General features: G+C 40.1%; 1 protein-coding gene and 1 pseudogene across 1 annotated transcript in view; both read right to left on the reverse strand.

Moving 5' to 3' along the window:
- Positions 1–7,867, reverse strand: part of rfx3 (regulatory factor X, 3 (influences HLA class II expression)) — a 50,132-nt gene extending 42,265 nt beyond the window's left edge. Inside the window, exon 1 of the mRNA XM_088356225.1 lies at positions 7,734–7,867. The gene's annotated coding sequence lies outside the window, so the exon portion shown is untranslated. The remainder of the gene's footprint in view (positions 1–7,733) is intronic.
- A 4,476-nt stretch (positions 7,868–12,343) lies between these two features.
- Positions 12,344–12,480, reverse strand: LOC148350107 (U2 spliceosomal RNA; annotated as a pseudogene).
- Between the last annotated feature and the right edge of the window lie 3,451 nt (positions 12,481–15,931).

Here is a 15,931-nt window from a genome sequence, read left to right on the forward strand (position 1 = left end):
TGTGCAGAGTTTGCATGTTCTCCCCATGCTTGCATGGGTTTCTTCCAGGCACTTAGGCTTCCTCCCACATGCCAAAAACATTCATGGCAGGTTGATTTGAGCGAGTGAATGGTTGTCTGTCTATGTGAGCCCTGCAACCAGTTCCGGGTGTCCCCTGCCCACTGCCTGAAGATAGCTGAGATGGGCTCCAGCACCTCAGGGACCCTACTGTAGATAAGCGGTGCAGAGGATGGATGGACTATATATTTGGTAGATATATAAATATTGTTATCATATTTTCTCTGTTTTTCATTGTTAAAAATGTAAAGTCCATTCTTTTTTATTCTATTACCTCTATTTTCCTTTTGTTTCTGTATTTTTTATTTTGTTTCTTTTTTTCCTCATTTTCTTTCTTCATTTTTCTCCCGTTTTATGTCATTCCGTGCAAAATGTTACAGAATAATTGTTAATGTAGGTATAAAGCAACAAAGACAACCTGAAGAGCAGTTTGGGCCCTGAAACAGCCGACTCTTTTTAGTGATCTGAGCCGAATAAAACGTTCTCTAAAAACAGTTGGAATTCCCATCTCTTCAAGTAAAGATATCACCGCAGTGTTTCGTATTTGCTCAGAAAATATCAATTTTTTTGACATACAACTTCTTTTTTAAAGTAATGGAAGTAGTTACTTTCCAAGGTAACTGGTTACTCTTACGATAGTTTTTCAGTTACTAACTCAGTGACTTTTAGGAAGAAGTAGAGAGTAACTTTAACTAATTACTGTTTTAAAGTAACATGCCCAGCACTGACCGTTAAACAGTGTAGTAGACTCTCCGTTTTGTTCTCCTCCTTAACATTATTTTGCCAAGGCAAAGGCCCGCGACCCACTTTTGCGTCCCAACCCATCAGTTGAGATTCGCTGGTTTAAGCCACAAAAGTGTGAAGCAGCCTTCGCTCACATCCTGCTTCCATGGAAACGGAAGGCCACGTTTTGAAGGCCGCGTGAATTTGTGGACACTAACATGAGATCAAGTTGCGGAAGTTAGGTCGTGAACCTGACCAAAATCTGCCTCCAGAGAACCTAGTCTTTGAATTTTGTAAAAAGTCTGTTAAATAAAACGATTAAACATCCCTCAGTTTGCAACAATCGACACTATATCAGTAAAACACATGACGATGTCATCATCAAAATCTGCTCCTAGTCAAGTCATGTTTATTTGTATAGCCCTTAATCACGGCAAGTCTCCAATGGCTGCACAGACCACAGATTATTGCAAACCATAGACTATTATGACATCATCCCCTGATCCAAAACCTACATAAGGGCAAGGAAAAACTCAAAAACCTATTCATATGCTATAGAATAGTTCCACCGAGGTTGCAGATCGAATCTCAGGGGGAAGAGCATCCCCCAGCATCGGGGCCCGAATGGAGAACGCTCTTGAACCTGCCGATCTCTTCTTGGCTCTTGGGATCACTAGTAGACCATCATTTTCAGAGCGAAGGCTCCGGACCGGAACATAGGGGGAAATTAAGAACACATCCGCAAATCCATTTGATAATCAAGTATAACAATCAAAATTTAAATACTGTATTTATTCTTAAAAACTTGCAAGAACTTCCATGCCGTGATCAAGAAAACAAAAAAAGAACCGACACAATACATATCGATATCATACCGAAAGGCTAGTATCATCTATGGGACTAAGTATATTCTAGTGTTACACCAAAGACTTTACAGTATAAAAGACAAAAATATTACCAGGTATAATTAGAACTGTCCATCAGAGGTAAAATCCGGTATCATTGTGGTATCACATACATTATAGCAGGGGTCCAGAGATGGCTTTTTTCAAGAGCTTGGAGATCAAGTACCATAATAATCTTCACCGAAACATCCCGATTCTAGTGTATGGTAAGCCAAAGCACCACAGAAATCTAATTGTTCAGTCCAAAATATACAGGCCAGTTTCAACTACAGTTTGCACTTGCGGTGTTACACCAACAGACCCCATTTTGGGTGGATGTCTCTCAGAATCCTTTATATGGAAGCTCAATAAACCATCTATGTTTGCTGTTGAGACACTTTTTCGTGAAAATCCACAGAACAAACTATTAACACCTGAAAAATCCAGCCTACCACCCAGAGCAATATGATTAGGTAAGCGTATCTCCGCACACATAGCGGCACTCCACTAAAAACATCCATATCATTCTCTTATGCAGTATTTTGTGACATTTTTACTAACTCTGCTCGCACTTTTGTTCTGAAACTATTATGTACGATGAAAATGACGGTCAAAATTATCCTTAACCATCTCAACTGTTGGAGAGAGACACTTTTTAAGTGGTGTATTTGTTGATATGGGACACAGGCTGTGGCAACATTAATATTATTTCATCAATTTGATCAAATTATATTATTTTAGTGTCTGTACGATGTCCCCAGTCACTGAAATACCTCATGCCACAAAATGTACTCATCATAAAAAACATCCAGATAAGTCTAAAAAAAGATACCCAAAATCTATAAAGCCATGATAGGTCACCAATAAGTCCCATGATAGTAAGCTGATTATAAGGAGTCGTTACATCTAGAATCGTCCAGTGAATCCAACCGTGTAAAATATTTACTTCATAACACATGCCGACAAATGTAAAAAAAAAATCGTTTCTGCAAGGTTGGACGTTCCTTGTTGCAATCCGTTTATTTCGCCACGTAATTTCAGTTTACAAAAGAAATAGCAAAATAAATGAAAATAAAATAACAACATTTTTACACGGTTCACAGCCCGCATAAGACTAAAGGCCCTATATTGATAAAAGCCAGACCGCCTATCAAATATCTTTATCAGTATTAACCAATTCAAATGATGATTGACACATTTGGTTTGGCAACAAAATTCTGAACCAAACAATATGCAGATATTCACTGTGTATTAAAATTAGACTCCCAAATAAAAATGCGTAATGCTATTCATTATTCATCTTTACCATTATTACGCGCGAGTGTGCGTAATAATTGATTGACTTTTAGAAAGAGGAGTTAAACATTGAGAAGTCTTTCAAAATATCTAAAAATTGGCCAAAGTAAAATGTACAGTAGCAAAGGTTTTAGTGTTGGAAGCTGGCCGTTTACAAATGGCCACTTTTAAAATTGACAAAATACAATGTTTAGTTTACAGATTGTGATCAAAAGAGACCAAAAACCGTTTATATTCTCTAATCAGTTCTAAATCAGCATTTAATTTTCTTTGGATTAGGTTTTTAGGGGAATTTTATAGGAACGTTAAGGGGTTAAGATAGGGGTGTCAAACTCATTTTAACTTAGGCTCTACACGATAGAACCAACGTTCCCTCGGGGGACAGACTAGTAGATTACAGAGGAAGAAAAAGAGATATAGAGCAATAACAGAAGGGGAGGGAGAGAAAAAGAGAGAGGGTGGAACAAAGGAAGACAGAAAGGGAGAAAGAGAGAGAGAATGTGAGAAACAAGAGATAAAAAGAGAAATAGTGAGAGAGAGGGAAAGAAAGAAATCCAAAGAGAAATTGAAAGAGAAGGACAGAAAAAAGAAGGAGAGAAGGGGAGAGCAAGAGAGAGGTAGAGGGAAAAGGAAAAAAAGAAGAGAGAATAATAATGTAAAAAGACACAGAGAGAAAGAGACAAAGAAAGAGAAAAAGAGAGTGGACGAGAGAGAGATAGAGAGTAAGAGAAAAAGGAAGGAAGGAAGGAAGAGTGTGAACGAGAGAGAGTGGATGCAGGAGAGAGAGAGAGAGAGATAGAGAGAGAGAGAGAGAGAGAGAGAGAGAGAGAGTAAGAGAAAAAGGAAGGAAGGAAGGAAGAAAGAGTGTGAACGAGAGAGAGTGGATGCAGGAGAGAGAGAGAGAGAGAGAGAGAGAGAGAGAGAGAGAGAGAGAGAGAGAGAGAGAGAGAGAGAGAGAGAGAGAGAGAAAGAGAGAGAGTAAGAGAAAAAGGAAGGAAGGAAGGAAGAGTGTGAACGAGAGAGAGTGGATGCAGGAGAGAGAGAGAGAGAGAGAGAGAAAGAGAGAGAGAGTAAGAGAAAAAGGAAGGAAGGAAGGAAGGAAGGAAGGAAGAAAGAGTGTGAAGGAGAGAGAGTGGATGCAGGAGAGAGAGAGAGAGAAAGAGAGAGTAAGAGAAAATGGAAGGAAGGAAGGAAGGAAGGAAGGAAGAGTGTGAATGAAAGAGTGGATGAGGGAGAGAGAGAAAGTGTGAGAGAAGGAAATCCAAAGAGAAATAGAAAGAGAGAAAGGAGAGAAAAGAGAAGGAGAAAAAGAGAGGGGGAGATAAAGAGAAGGGGAGAGCAAGAGAGAAGGGTAGAGCAAGAGAAAGAGAGATAAAGAGAAAAAAAGAAACAAGGAAGAGAGCAAAATAATGTAAAAAGAGACAAAGAAAGAGAATAAGAGACAGAGAGAGTGAATGAGCAAGAGAGAAAGAAATACAACTAAAGCGTCTTTATGAGGGGCACCAGGCTTTGACAAAATCGAGTAGACATATTTCAACCTGCAGCTTGTTTCTCTCTTGCGCTTCCTTCAGCGTTGTCTCGCAGGCCAGATTTAATCCCTTAGCGGGCCTGATTTTGCCCTGCAAGGCACCTGTTTGACACCCCTGGGTTAAGATGTACGTATAGTGTGGCCTGCTAAATAAAAACAATAAAAATTTGCTTTCATGACTTAATGAGTCAAAAAGGTTCCCATACAAAGTACGTTTATGATGCATTTTAAGACGTGTACAATGTACAAGAAAACCTGTACGGAAAAACACAAATTTGTCAATTATGGGTACCATCCAGTAAACATAGATTATGACGAAACGGCAAATCAATCAAGTCAAACGAGTTTACCGCGGTAGCCTCTATCTCTGTATCGTTTTTTTCGTTGCAAACGAAGCGAGCAGTTTGATGCTACTGTGCGCATGCGTCTGCTGCCCTGGGGATTTCCCATCATGCATCATTCCGTGGTAGTTGTGTAGTGAAAGGAAGTCCGTCTCTTTTTAGCGAACCGGCTTTTTCGGTTCAACTCATTAAAGGAAGCCGGTGTTATGCCGAGAAATGCATCCCTGCCGAGATTTGCATCCCCTAGCTGCTATAACCACTTTTACCTCGTCTTATCTCACTTTTATCTTACTTTTCGGGAATGTAATGGCGAACATATAACCAAAACCACTTCGTCTTGCATTTGTTTGGAATGTAATACAACTTAAACCGTTCCGTCTTTGTATTTGTTGTGAATGTAATCGAACGGTAATGCACACCGTATACAAATCACTTTTGAGCAGGTAACATGTTTATTTTGCCTTTTTTCTATTCAAATCGCTCGTATTGAAACTGTTATGCACTCTACCATTAAGCTTATTACAGCATAATAAGCTTTACGGTAGAGTGCACAACAGTTCTCAAAAGTGATTTGTATACAAATGCAAGACGAAGTGGTTTTGGTAATATGTTCGCCATTACATTTCTGAGAAGTGATATAAAAGTGAGATAAAATGAGGTAAAAGTGGTTATAGTAGCTAGGGGATGCAAATCTCAGCGGGGATGCATTTCTCGGCATAACACCGGCTCTCTTGCTTTGATGCATTATATTACGAATTATGATGTTGTATAAAGAAGTTAAGAAAAAAAGGTAGAAAAAGGAGAAAATGAAAAAAAGACAGGTTTGTGGTTATCCCTTTAATCAGTACATTACCAACAATAATTTAATGCAGAAAATGAATTAATAATTTGAATAAGAAAATGTACTTATTTATATTTGCATGTATTTTTTCCTTCTACAGTGAACGTCCAAGCTAATTCATTTTTGAACTTTTATAATAAACCTCATTCATGTCGAGCAACTCAATATCTCACAACAAAATGTTAATTAACAATATACATGATATAACGAAACACATGTACAATATAACATGTTAAACTACTTAAATAAACATGTTTGAGAAAAAAAAAAAAAAAAAAAGATTTTTTGTATTTTGTAAAGGAAAATACGACAGTTTATAAGGGCATGGAGCACACTAAATTTTGGGGAGCCATAGATCTCTGTTGGGACCCATAGATTTTTGAGCATGCGAGTCCCCAGTACCCATCACTTTTCAGAGGTAAAATGAACACTGAAAAACCCTCGCTTCAAAATTGGCTATTACTTAAAATGTTGGTTTGTTGAAACACAAAAAATATCTCAATTTTTCCCTAAAACAAATATACTTTGTTGTTTGTTCAAAATAACCCACTAAAATGGGTCTTGTATCGTTCAACGATAAGCAGGTAGTTGCTCATACTGCCGTGACCCGGGTTCGATTTCTGTTGCATCCATATTTTAGCGAAGATTTCTAAAACAATGAGTCATTACACAAGTACAGTAATTAACGGAATTTAAAAAAGGAGTCAAAGTAGGAAAAATGATCCTAATTTGGACACATTTTGATTATATTTATGGCAGCAGTCGCCTTGGGCAAGACACTAAATCCCTAAAGCTCCTGGTTTGAAGGTAGTTGCCTTGCATGGCTGACACTGCTATCGGTGTGTGAATGGGTAAGTGTGAAGCACATTGTAAAGCGCTTTGGGAGGTCTTCATTGACTCGAAAAGCGCTCTATAAACAGGGTTGGATAGGGTTACTTTAACTTGATTACTTTCAATTACTTTTGGATGACTCCAATACCAAAGATGCTAATATAAGACAAAAGAAACTGAATATGAATAAAATGACTATGTTTTATGCAGGCTTGGGGAGTAACGGAATACATGGAACGGCAAAAATGATGTTTGGATTTATTTTCATTTCGTTTCTGTCGCATTTTATGTTAGTTTTGCCGGAGATCAAAGCCAGGAGAGAAAGCTTACCATGTGTTGTGAGTCATTATTTTATTCATATTTGGTTTATTTTGTTTTTTATTAGCATATTTGATATTGGAGTCATCCAAAAGTACTTGAAAGTAATCAAGTTAAAGTAACCCTACCCAACCCTGTTTATAAATCCAAACCATTTACATTTACATCAAATCCAGATCGCGCGCGCACGTGAACGCCACGCCGCCATTAAACGGAGAACGCACAGGTGTTGCTCCTCATAACACAAAACTCCCCCTTCTTCAAACAAAAAAACACAATATTATTTGCGTTATCCTTAAGCTTATCGGCGCTCCCGAAACCGCAAATGGGGGCAGGCAGGTGGGAGATGCTAGCGAGTCGCCTTTAAGGACAAAAGGGAAAGTAATGGCTAAGCCATGATCGGAGGGGGGAAAAAAAAGAGGAAGAAGTCAAACAGCAAGAAGAAGCGAAAGTGTTTTTCGTTGAGTTTGAAGGACAAATTCGAAAAAGAGGAAGAAAAAAAAGGGGGGGGGGGGGGGTAGGGAAACACCTGCTCCAGCTGACTAGCTAGCATCACGGAGTTGGAGGAAAAGAAGGGGGGGGGGGGTGGCTAATACACAGCTAGCACCTGATTCTCGACTTTTAAACCAAACAATACAAAACCTAAACAATACAAACCGAACAGTTCGGTAGCCGGTTCGGTGACTATCGCCATTACGGACAAACAGCGAGAGAGAAAACTAAAGAACCGAAGCGACGTTAGCAAGAGAAGCTAACACGTTACAAAGAAGCACCCCTCGCTAGCTAAAAAAAAACTGCTACCCAGCCGAGGGAAAACGAAAAAAACAACAACAACAAAACAACCCTAAAGCGCAACGAAAGAACACAAAAGAGGAGACTGAAGGGTGTGTAATATGAAAAGATGGTTTCCGAACCTGCTTGTGGAGCGGCGGGTGAGTATGAGGATGGTGGCGGAGGTGGGAAATGATGAAGCGAGAGCTTGTTGTTGGTGGGTTACAGTCGCCACGACTACGGTGGCTATGGCGCTGCCTCACCGGGCAACTGTTGCTAGAAAACTCCCCGCGAGCTGAAAGGAGATTAACTCGCTCTTCGCTTACGCGGAAATAACAATAATAATGTCAAATCACGCCTTTTAATTTTAGTTCGGTGTTTATTAGACGCTGTGCAGCGTTTCTAATGTATCGCTTAAGTCGAGCGAATGGTGTTGAAAATCGGTAACGTGGAAATAAATGTGACACCCGGGGAAGTGTTTTTAGAAATAAACATGAAATACGATCGTTTCTTTCGAAGCTAATCTTTGAAATGTAAAGATAAAACCGCTGTATTTTCAACCATGGCGACATGGCTATAAAGCAGCGTTCTCAACTGGTGGGTCGCGACACAAGAGTGGGTAGCAGAGAGAGGGTCAATTGAGTCAAGTCATGTTTATTTGTGACTCCCTTAATCACAAAGTGTCCCAAAGGGCTGCACATTATTGCAAGCCACAGACTATTATTCCACAATCCCCTGATCTAGAACCTACATTAGGGCAAGGAAAAACCTCAAGTCAAGTCATGTTTATTTGTGACGCCCTTAATCACAGAATCTCAAAGGGCTGCACAGACCGCACATTATTGCAAGCCACATACTATTATTCCACAATCCCCTGATCTAGAACCTACATGCGGGCAAGGAAAGAATCAAAAACCTCAAGGAATTTTTATTTGTGACGCCCTTAATCACAAAGAGTCCCAAAGGGCTGCAGAGACCACACATTATTGCAAGCCACAGTCTATTCCACAATCCCCTGATCTAGAACCTACATGAGGGCAAGGGAAAAACTCAAAAACCTCAAGTCAAGTCATGCTTATTTGTGACGCTCTTAAACACAAAGAGTCTCAAAGGGCTGCACAGACTGCAAATTATTGCAAGCCACAGATTACTATTCCACAATCCCCTGATCTAGAACCTACATGAGGGCAAGGAAAAACTCAAAAACCTCAAGTCAAGTCATGCTTATTTGTGACACCCTTAATCACAAAGAGTCTCAAAGGGCTGCACAGACTGTTATTACACCACCCCTGATCTAGAACCTACACGAGGGCAAGGAAAACCTCAAAAACCTCAACATGAGGAAAACAAAGAAACCTTGAAAAGGAACTGCACATGAAGTAATCCCCAGGATGACCAGGCTGCAACGGATGTTGGAATAATAAATAGTACACATAAAACATAAAGTATAGGTTTTTTATATGCTATAGAATAGAAATGTGTTTTAAGCCGAGATTTAAACAGTTCCCAACAATAAATTGAGATAATGCCCTCTCTAATTTTTACCTGTTCAATCCCTGCCGTTGTGTTTGAGAGGGACCACATCTCATTTTATCATCATTCATGGACAAACCAGCCCGTTTTGGTTGCCAAATTTAACCTAAGCAGCCCCAAAAATCATAGCATTTCATAACTCTTATTTCCCTAATTCAAGGACAGGAGAGGTTTAGATATATAAAAAAAGCAAAACAAAAATGTGAACAAAGCAGCGTGGGAAATACTGCATTGCCTTGATATGGTTCAGACCATTTGATTCCTAGCACTGCTCTCATTCCCATTAAGGCTCCCCTTTCGCTCGGCTAGTGTCACTTGCGGCTTAGCGGCGGAGTCTGTGAAGACTCCGGTGTGTTACGGGGAGAGTATGTTATTAGTTGTTGGGAATTAGATATCAAAATGTAGCGTTTACCAAATTGTTCGGATTAGTTATCTGACTCCATTAACCAAACACAACCTACATTCACCCAACAATTTATGCGCGCTCGTTTCTTGAGGGAAAAGATAAACAGGAAAGCCGACATTTTCACACGGGGGCAGATTTAATTTCATTAACAATTTAACTAAGTATACTCCATTGAAAACGGCCGAATTAGCGACGTTGGAGTTTCTGGGAAGCCTTCTTCTGAAGTCCTTTAGCTCCTATTGGCCATCTTCTCCCCGCACAATGGCGTGCCGACTCCTCCCATGGGCGTGCCAAGGAAGCCCCCCCCCCTGGGCTTCACCATCTCGTCGAAGATCGTCGCGATGTCTGGAATACTCAAAACAACGCTGAGCGTTTCTCAAAACAACGCTTGCCGTCCTCCGTCAGAGTCCTGTTATCAACAGAACTAGACAAAATATTTTGCATTTGGAACAGCCTGACCTGTCATTGAACTAAAGCCTACTCAGTGAAAATCTTTATTGCATTAGGAGTCAATCGTATAAAATCCTTTATAGTCAAATGTATAAAATCCTTCATAGTGAAGCCCAAGAGTGCCATAAATCAATTAACTATCACTATTAAATAAAAAACAGCCTTAAAACGAACAATCAAATTGATACAAATGGCCTTTCAAATTTGGGAATGATAAAAGTACGCAGACAAGTCTGAATATCGTGTTAATCATGAAATACATATAGCAGGGGTGTCAAATAGACGGAATTTAGGATAAAACATGACTAAAAATCGTAAACAGCCTCAAGGTTAAAGCTTTTGCTCGGTAAAGGCTGGTCTGCTAGTGATCCCAAGAACCAAGAAGAGATCCACAAGTTTGAGCGTTCTCCATTCGCACCTGCTCATTTGGCGCCAGCCGCTGCTGGCTTCCTGATTGGTTCCCCATCCTACTTAAGCTCAGTCCTTTCACTCGCCTGTTGTCAGTCCGTCAGCAAACCTCTGTTTCTACAAGGCAAACATTCTGACTCTGACTCCCGTCGGTCCCGCTTTTTTCACCCATTTTCCACCCGTCCTTTCCTGATTTCCCCGTTTGTCTCCGGCTACGACCTGTTATTGACCCCGACCACGTTTTGATCTCCCGTCCCGGCTTACGACTCTTTTTTTGATCCCGACCACGTTTTGCTCTCCCGGGTGGGCTATGGACCTGTTTTTCCGTCTACGACACTACGATCTCCCGCTCCGAAAGATCCACTTCCACATTCGGAACACGTTCCAATTCTGTGAGCGGCTTGCTTCCCGCGTCCAGCCTTTCCTCTTTATCTCAATAAACTTGTGGTTACACATTTGGGTCCCAATTCCGTTCTGGTCGTGACAACTGGTCCATTGGTCTGTGCAGCTGGTTGAAACTTCTTGTGGTTAAGGGCTATACAAATAAACATGACTTGACTTCAAAATAAAAAAAGCCTTTAGCAAAATATTTTAATTAAAATGTTATCATATTGAATTTAGCATGTTATATCACTTTAAATAAAATTGACAAAATGTTTTCACCCAGCTAGATCCTCTGGGTGCTCAACACTCCCAAAGCACTAAACCTAAAATCGCCCCTGTTGTGATTTTGTCCATTTTATTTCCCTTTTCTGCTCAAAATAATGGGTCTCAAGAAGTTTAGTGATAAGGGGAAGGAAAAATGGAAAACAGTGACAGCAACGATTGAGTCGAGGAAGGAAATGATTGCGAAATATGAAAAGGGTGCACAAGTGTATGCCATTGAAGCACTGCCGGAAGGTACAGTATATGCAGGGTTGGGTAGGCTTACTTTAACTTGATTACTTTCAATTCCTTTTGGATTACAGTTTACTCCAATACCAAAATATGCTAATAAAAGACAAAATAAACTAAATATCAATAAAATGATGACTCACAACACGTGGTAAGCTTTCTCTCCTGGCTTTGATCTCTGATCTCCGGCAAAACAAACAGGAAATGCGACAGAAACAAAATGAAAATAAATCCAAACAGCTTGCCAACATCATTTTTGCTGTTCCATGTATTCCGTTACTCCCCAAGCCTGCACCAAATGTAGTCATTGTATTCATATTTAGTTTCTTTTGTCTTTTATTAGCATATTTGATATTGGAGTAATCCAAAAGTAATTGAAAGTAATCCAGTTAAAGTAACCCTACCCAAGTAGATAGATAGATAGATAGATAGAGTATATGGTTAAAAAAAGTTATATTTCGGCTTTTTACCAGTATATACATTTTCATTATCTACATCATTGAATAATTATCAATGTTTAGGTAAACATTTTTTTAATACTTATATTTATACTTATATATTTGATACTATTCAATTTTTTTTTTAGTATTTAGCTTCTTTTTTTTTTTTTTTAATAAACTTTTTATTTCTCACACACAATTTGACAGAGGGTTGGGTCACCCATCATACAACAACACAAACAAAAAATATATACAATTGACATTCCCATAAATAACAAAAGAAACAACAACAAAAAATGTCAAGAGAAGAAATACTGTAAATTCCGGACTATAGACCGCACCTGATTATAAGCCGCACCCACCACATTTCGGGAGGAAAACCGATTTTGTACATACACAAGCCGCACCTGCATATTAGCCGCATGCGCCCACATTGAAAATACCCATTAGAAACACGAAATTAGGGGTTTTTTTAAGGGTTATTGATCTATCTTCGTTATTCATTATCCATTATCCGATATCGGTCAGTTCATAATACGCTACAAAGCCTAGGAGCCGGGACACTTACTCTCAGCCGAAAGGCCAAGCTAAGGTCCTAGCCCTAAAGCCTTGCTGCGATCATTGCGAATGCACCGTTCCCGGAGGTACTGCAATACCGGGCCGATGCGTGGAGTGGACGGAGCAAGCTCATATTCCATCTCCGAAATGCAAAAATCAAAGATAGTGACTTCATAGAAAGTACACAAAAGGCCAAGCTAAGGACTTAAAAGGCCAAGCCAAGGACCTAGCATCAAAGCCTTAAGTCAAAAGGCAAAGTTAAGGTCCTAGCTTTAATGTGAGGTTTGAACAACCACCTACACTTTACTAACCCATACCCGATACAGTCCAAAAAACACAGCCGGCAAAGTGAACGGAAAATGTTACGAGTACTTAAAATGTAATGCAGACCTGCAGAGTCCGGGTGCCCGTTGAAAGTAATCCAAGGAAAAAAGTGTATATTTCCAAAGGTAAGGGTGGGAAAAATATATATCCACTATTGTCGGCTGTGTCCACAAACACGTCTCACCTTTACTCCACTTCCCGTCAGCCCGCGTTTGCCCCGCCCCTTCTTTCTCATTTGCTCGTTCAAAACATATCAGAATAAGTTTCTAAAAAAAATACATTACAAAAATATACAGTTGCAAATACATATTATACATGGTTACACATATTTACAAAGAAAGACGGTACACCGAGAGAGTTTTCAAAGCTTTAATAATAATATTATAACTTTCATCCCAAACCGTGCCTGTGAAGGGTAGCAAAACGCTACTAGAAACACGCTCGCGACACAGCAAACGGGCCTGTTAAAAAACACATACAGTACATGTAGAAACTACGGTAAACCGTCCTCTTCTTCCTCCTTACAACTGACGTCATCAAAGTCGTCTTCCTTCAGTATGGGAAAGAGACTTTGTCATATAGACGTCGTCCCACGCTCCTTTTTTCAAAAACACGCTAGCAACACGCTCGCAAAGTAAAGTTTACGTGCAGTAGCTCTGTCTCCTTCTATATCGGACTGCTCGATTGCTTTTAGCTTGAAAGTTGAGTCATGTGCCTTTCTTTTTGCAATTTGCATGATGAGGATATGTCTACGCTAATTTAATTTGTGCACAAGCTAAGAAGTTGCAGTCTAAATCTTACCTTTCGTACTGGAGCGCCGCTGGCGGCCGTTAGAAAAATTACACAAATTGGCCGCATCACTGAATAAGCCGCAGGGTTGAAAGTTTGGGTAAAAAGTAGCGGCTTATCGTCCGGAATTTACGGTAATGTAAAAGGTGAAGTGTTTAGACATCAAGTAAAAATTTTGCGATAAACTTTTTTTTCCCAAATTGATCTAGTTTCAGTTGAAGTCTTGCAGTGTTTTTTTTTCCATAATGTACATTTGCTTTAATTTGTCTCTCCAATGTTTTATTGCAAAGCACAGATTATTATGACACCATCCCCTAATCAAAAACTTACATGAGGGTAAAGAAAAACTCCAAAACCTCAAGAACTGCTAAAAACAGTCATCGGGCCACTATTAGCTCGCAGGCCGCAAATTAGCCACCCCATGAAGCTTTTTTAAAACATGCACTCAAATTTAATTTCAAAGTTTGGATATAACTTCATGTCCACAAACTGTGTTCCTAATGTAACGTCAATAAGTCCTGTTGTTTTTAATGCGACTTCTACAGTCTCTTCTAATTACTCACGTACAATTTAAAATTGCCATCGCAGAGAGACACTCTATCCTAGCGTGCGGACGTTTTTAACTCGATGTGCGTCTGGGGAAAAAAAAACGCTGCTTGCAGTAATAACAAATCATAAAATGGTCACAAAACAAACCCAAAATTGTTATCCAAGCAAATGCTTTTTAGGGGAAGGAGTAGTTGCTAAGCAACAAACTCCTGACTAAATCAGGACTCTCTTTTGCTTGTTGACTCTTTAAGTCAAACTGTGTTATTTGCTTCTTGTGTGCAGATGAAGAAACAAGAAATGTGACGAGGGATGCCCGTCGGATCGACAGACCTGCTTTAACCCAGAGGTGCCTTGTCACACAATTCCATGTTTTACCGCCATTTTTTCCCTGTCCACAAAAGTGGGAGTTGTACTGTTAGCCTTGATATTTTATTGGTTCACTGAGCCTCTTTTAGCCCTACTTCTAATAATGAAGAACTGGCAATAACATGATAACAACTTTGTACCAACATAGTATTATTTTTAGAAATGCATATCAAACTGGTAGCTTCAAAATGGTGGGTGACCTATCCTCTAAAAATATGAAAAACAGGCTTTCAGTACAGACCCAAAAACTATAGTTTCTTCATTGAAATTCTCCGCCCCCCTCCGATCATGGAATATCGGAGGGGAGCAGTGAAAATGATAGGTCTTTCTCATTACTATAGTTACTAATGTAAGTCTCATTAGGGAGGAGGTGGACAGTTCCACTAAATGTACGGACTAAAGTATTGCACTTTCAAATACTTTTGGACCCATAAGGGTTTGTTTCCGTTTACTGTGCAAGTCTGGAACTGAAAAGTTCATGAATCGTTACGGATTGGCTCCCCGTTCCTATTTAAACCCACTGTCCCCTGTCGTCAGTCCGTCTGCGGACCTCAGTTAACCCTAGGCAAGCCTTTTTTCGACCCTGACTCCCACCTGTCCCGTTTTTGCTCCTGTCTGTCCCCCGGTTTCGACCCGTTTTTGATCCTGACCACGTCTACTCTTCCGTTCCGACTTTCGACCTCTTTTGTCCTCGACCATGTCTACGCTCCTTTCCTGGCTTACGACTCGCTTACGACCCCGACCACGATTTTGCTCTCCTGTCCCAGCTACTGACCCGTTTTCCGTTTCTGACACTGCCATGGAAGATCCACTTCCGCGTTCAGAGCGACCTGCTTCCAGCGTCCAGCAATCACCGGATCGTGGGCGCAACCCTTTCTCTGGAACTGCAAAGTTCATGAATCGTTACGGATTGGGTTTGAGGATGTTGCATATTCGAAAAAACAAATGCAATCCTTGAATATTGCAACAATATTTGTGCATACAGTATTTCTTTGATTTTTGCGGTGAATATGCTCAGTAATCACCCGTAGAAAGTGAATTTCCGTTTTTTTTATTTTGCTTTTATTTCTGCCCCTACCTTGAAATTGCGACTTTTATATCCATCAATATATAGTGTAAGTCCATGGTTCTGGCAAGTCATGTTCGAGCAGAACTTCTCATCTATCAAGTATCAAAATAATCGAGGATTGCGCCAATCAGCACCCAGGAAACGAAAGACAGCTCTCCGATTGGTTTGAGAGGTGTAAGGTGAACCCGTAGAAGTATGTATTTATCAGTGGACCCTATTAATTGTAAAAAAAAAACAACATGCATAGACTTATCCTTTTTGTCCATACAGACACTCCCCTACTTACGAACATTCGACTTACGCAAAACGGTAGATACGATCATTTCTTTTGGGATGTCGAAAAATATCCGGACATTGCTGTAAGTAAAATTTTGTTTTGTGTGCACCTTTTTCCGAGTACAGGACATGACTGTAGTGCTTCTTTCCGCCACTACCGGTGTGTGGCGCTGTGAGTGGTCACCCAGCATCTACACCAAAGAAGAAATCCGGCTTCTACTTCCTGGTTCGTGTGTAATCATAACAACGTGTACTGTATCGCTAGCGCGCTAAGAACAG

The sequence above is a fragment of the Urocampus carinirostris genome, chromosome 16, assembly GCF_059441175.1.
Source record: "Urocampus carinirostris isolate Australia breed hairy pipefish chromosome 16, RoL_Ucar_1.0, whole genome shotgun sequence".
Classification (NCBI taxonomy): Eukaryota; Metazoa; Chordata; class Actinopteri; order Syngnathiformes; family Syngnathidae; genus Urocampus; species Urocampus carinirostris.